A 5,455-nucleotide genomic window follows, 5' to 3' on the forward strand; every position below is an offset into this window, starting at 1 on the left:
GCGGCAAAACAGCACTCACGATGTATTTTGTTGGGTGAATCTGGGTGGTGGAGGGCGTGTGGTTTGTTGTCTTGTTTTTCTTGGGAGGGAAGGAGGGAAAAGAGAGGCCATGGTGCTTTGTACGTCATTGCTGCCAAAGCAAAAAGCAACAACCGCTCTGTGGGGCTCGGCTGACTAATCTGCCTCCTCTCACCTGTCGGGCGGCTGTGGCAGGACGGTACTGCATCGTCGCGCCTGCCGTGTTGTGTTTGCAGTCCCCGAAAAGATTGTTTGGCTGCGATTTCCCTGGCCACCGGCCAAGGCTCGAGAAGGAGCGGCCATGCTTCCATTCCACGAGTCTGGAGAGAGCGCGAGCTTCCACCCCATGTCGCACAGAAGCAAAACAGGCGAAAGAACAGGATGTTAAACCTGCGCCGACACAGGCACGGTCTTGTGTTAAAGCTTGATGGCTACTATACAGACTTCCATGGGGAATTTGATGTTACGAAACCTTGTACCTTACTTGGTGACGCGTTGCTCCGGGCGGCATCTGGTGTACCACACCCACCACCATCCCGCCGCACCTCACTGTAGGGTACGTACCTCACAGGGCTCTGCAGGGTTTTTTTCCCAGCCGTGCGCTGAAAGTGCGCTAATTCCACAGGCCCCTTGGTGCTGCGGGACACTGTATGTACCTGGTGCATCCACTGAATTTCGGTACAGTGTCGACTGACTTGGAATCTCCACTGGCTTGTCGTCTGCGCGTACCTACGTTGGCTGATAGACGAGCCAGTGGATTGTGCGGGCGACGTACAACGCATCGAGGTCAGGACGAAGAGGTGAGCAATGCGATGGAATCGGAGCCTTGCCGCTGAATATATTGTTGGAACCTGGTCGCCGGGGCTCGACATGCAGCGTTGGGCTGAAAAGCTCGCCAAATGGTTGTCGGCGGCGCGGTGTCTGGCGTTGCAGCGGCCATGACGCGCCGGCGCAAACCAACAGGTCCATGAATACGCGCAGGGAACCTTCAAAGACCCGACTGCAAGACTTTCGAGAGTCAAATCTATGCTGACGTACAGCGTGACATGCCGTCTCGCTGATGAAATGGCCCACTCGGTGGGCTTTTTGCTGCGTTTCTCTGCCATAACCACCTTGACAGCAAAACACGCCCTCCACATCCGATTGCGTCCGAAGCGGTTCTCAGTTCCCATCCCATATCACCACGTTGCCTCGTATTCAACCAAGACGTCCCTAGGTGGGCACAAACGTTAGGCATCGCATGGGTAGCTGTGCGAAGAAGCGCAGGGGATGGACGGTGGGCTGTGGATGTGAACATGGGCATCCCTGCAAGAGTCATGCAGCCCCCAAGTCTTCTGGAGGCTTAATTATGCATAATCAGACGTCTGTCTGGTGGGTCCACCCACCAGGGTTGCAGCAAGGCCCAGCAGAACGAGGAACCTACTTTATCTCAATAAGAGATTGTCCGGTGGCATTTCGTTATTAAGTCCTGGTGCCACATTGTGATGACCTCGCACAGCACTTGCCGAGACGCGCGACATCACCATTCACGTGAAGGGATGCTGCTGTTGATGTTGCTTCTGTAGCGCTCCACCCCCACCCCGTGAAAAGCATGGTGGGCCTTTAACGCCATTTGCCGCATCGATGCCATTTACAATGATGGCGGTGATGGTGATGATGCGTTCTAAGAGATCACACATTCCGGCGTGTCCAACCCACTACCACAACGCCAGGTGGGCTGGACCCGAGTCTCGTCAAGACGACAATGAGTGCAGCATACCCTACTCATAAGGTTTCATGAGAAAACAAGTCCCTTTCGCTATCTCTTCCCTCTCGGCTCCGTATGTCAGGTGGAATACATGGTGCATCAAGAAGGCCAGAGCCCATCAACTCGACGAGCTGGTCAGATGCAACCTTTCTCCGGGACCAGGATCTATACCGCCTCAACAACCAGAATGGCAGCAGTACCCGAAATTCATGCGAAATTGTCGCGTCTCGAAAGCTGCCCACATTCCCGGCCGTAGGAAGTGGCTTGTAGATTCCGAAGCACTTCGGCATGATTCCACATCATGGAGCGTTCAATTCATCTCACTTGGCTAGTATTTGCTCGCTCATGTTCGTGATAATCATGCAGAAGCAGTCTTCGTGCACGTCGTCACCCGGCCAAACCCGCAACCACGACCGATACCATCACAGCATCTTCCTCTACAGCGTTATAAGCCACCAGAAGTGATAGCTGCATCCATCAGATACCCCACCGACTTCTTCACTACGCTCTAGCAGAGCATCTTCGCTCATGCGGGAGGAAAACACCATTCTCGATTGTCTTTCCAAACTACCGCCGACGCCCTCTACTGGCATCTTACAGCTAAGGCAGTCCGACATCGAAGAAAGCAGGAGTGTCAAGCGCAAGTGAACTTTAGTATCCCTTTCACCGCATCGTCTTACGCTCTTCAGCCTGTTGCAAAAAGTGGGAGACTTCAATCCTGACCATGAGTCATGACGAGTCGAACCCCCACGAATCCGATGCTCCGTTTAACCCCCTTCGGAACTTCGCTCCGCGGTCGCCGCCGAATGTTGATGCCACCGAAGTGGATCTCGAGCCACCTCCAAAGGCCCCGCAACTAGATCCCTCTGAGGCAGCGCAGGAGATATCTAGCAGCATGGCGTCTTCTTACCTCCAGCTGGATGACCGCGCCTATATTGTCGACATCTGACACGAGAAGACAGCTATCCAATCCGCGCATGCAATGGAATTTCATTGCCATCGCGGATTCCATATACCACCCGAGTTTTGACGGGGACATTACGTGTCCCCCTGATCAACAGTCTCGTCATCTGCATTGAGACTCTCAGAAACTGTGCTAGAAGCGTGTCGCACGCAGAAGAGATTGGTGAGTCTCATGTCACAGGTTTTGCTTCACCCTGGACTCACTCCTAAACCAAGACAGACATCCCTTTAAGCCGAAGCCTCGACGGATTGCCGGCCGCATTGGGTCCGAGACGAGACAAGTCCTCACGATACAGCTCTTCCGACTTTGACCTCGACAGTACCGTTCCCCTCCACTGTGAGGAACTAGATCCAATACCCTCTGTTGACACAGCTGTCAATATTTCCTCCGCTGCCTTTGAGTCCGAGACGATCGGCCATGTGAAGGCCCAGTGGAATTTCGCGATCGACGTATCGTTGCTGCAGAACATGCTGGGGCAAGTGAAACAACACAATGGCGCATGCAGCTAGGAGTCTACCAACTCCAATCAATGGTTTCCCAGTCTCATGATCATTTCTAACGCGAGCAGCACACCCGCACACCCGCGTCAATTTATTCTACTTATACGATAACCAACAGATCCGCCCGCCAGAACAGAAAGGTGAAATTATGTGTCTACATTAACACAAGGTTCCGGGAGCTCGATGCAGCGACCCTGGTTTCGCCAGCGGCGTCAATCAACCACACTGACCATCCTTGTCTTGTTCGGAGACCAGCGTGCTCTTCTACAGCGCCAGCAGCAAGAATGACTTTTCTCTCTGACATCATTGTCCGACGTCAAGAACGGTGGTTTATCGAGGTCAGGATCCCAGAAAGAAGCCCGACGGTGCTATAGAGTCGTGGGGTAAAGTACTGATCGGATCAACCATGGCCACGCAGGGTGTTTATCAGGTCTTAGCCGGACGGCAGATTGTGGGACAGTGGATCGGGCCAAACCGTAATTCAAGGCGGCCACTTCTCAAGCAAGCACGAGTTTTTCGCGTTGTAGTTGTAACGATGAAGTTGGATCCCGAAGGAGTGAATGACTTGACCTTGAGCATGGGAGGTTTGATTGCGAATGAGTATCTGGAAGGACAACAACCCCCGCTATCGAGCCTTGACCACCACTTGCGAAGATCACCGCCCTTGGAGCGACCCAGTTCTTTGCCACAATCGCCCAACATAGATTGCACAATTCCACTCTGGCGTCTAAGCTCCAGCAACACTGGTCCGGGCGGCTGTTCAGGCCTCATGAATGGTTCGCTAGTGAGAATGGGATGCTGCAATCTTGTGCAGCGTCGCCAAACGGCATTTCAACCTTATACTGTTCTGGCAGAAGTCCGATGGAGTGAACTGTTATCGGGTGGAGATATTTGAGGAACTAAATTCATGGCTTTCCAATCTTCAATTTGCAGGAGGGTTTCAATTTTAACAAGGTTGTTTGATGTGACGGCTCATGCCGAGCTTTCAATGAGCCTTCGCCGAGGCCTATTCCCCACACACCCGTCACATCACGCCGTGACGCCCAATTCGGCCTCGGGCCCAAGAACCGAATTCTGGTCCAAATCCCGGCTTTATGAAAGGGATCGGTCATCAACTTCGTGTCAGTTGCATCCGACGCTTGTAGTTGGATTATTCAAGCAATTTAACGCCGCCTGGAGGAGAAATTTGAATGAAAATAGCTCTGCGCAAGTAGATGTGTAGATTCATCAGATTTGACTTTTCGCTCATCCACCCTCCACGCCACTCAGCTCCCAGACGTAAACTTGAGAAAGTTGTCAAAACTAAACTGAAGCACAGGCTGCTTCATATTCATTCGCTCCTTGGTTACCAGCATTTCTTGTGATTCCGTGGCCGTTCTCTTGGCGGACCACTCTAGCTCGAGCCTTTTACTCGCGCAACAGTCAAGACATGAAGTTCATGACATTTCCGACTTTTCTTTTGCTTAGTTCTGTTCATCTGATCCAAGTTAGCTTGAAACAGCAATTCATCACCGCGCACCAGCAATGTTCTGATGCCTACATATCTATGCCCTCTGTCCACGATCCAACGTAGTCCTGCTGGCATCCTTATTTAAGCTTTCAACTTACTCACGGTCAGCAAGCTTCTTCCAGCCCCTGTAAACTTTGGTCTCTTGTCTTATCAGTCCCTTCCCTTCCGGAAGACCAGCTGATTTCCTGAACGTGAACGCGCTCACATACGCCTTACGCTTGCCAGTCGTCAGTCATCTCGGGCTCTTAGCAATGGCAAATCCAGTGAGTTCCAATGCAAATCATAAATTCACAATATTCACTATACCTTAGAATTATCGGATGTTCATCATTCTGGTCCAGCACCTACACCTGAAGTAGGGTCCAGACCGTCATACAAGAGACGAAACTTTTGCCCTACCAGCATTGATGATCGGCTATCGTTAAGCTCAGCAGTCCATACGACGTTGATCAAATCGAGCGGTCCTCGAATATTTCCTCGTGAGAGTCATACGGCAGTCAACAAGGTGCGCCTCCAGGCGGCAAACTGCGAAGAAAAAGATAGAAGGGAAGAAAGCTCAGCAGTCCGAATATTCTCAATGAGACTTGCGCGACTGTGAGGCCCTCAACTTGGTGTTTGGCTATCTTCAAGAGAATGAGGGCTACGAAGCGGAGGCTCACGCCTACTTCATTGTCGATGGCAGCACCATCCGCTTGGTCCCCGCCCACACCGGTCGC

Source organism: Colletotrichum gloeosporioides, assembly GCF_011800055.1.
Source record: "Colletotrichum gloeosporioides strain Lc1 chromosome Unknown consensus_39, whole genome shotgun sequence".
NCBI lineage: Eukaryota > Fungi > Ascomycota > Sordariomycetes > Glomerellales > Glomerellaceae > Colletotrichum > Colletotrichum gloeosporioides.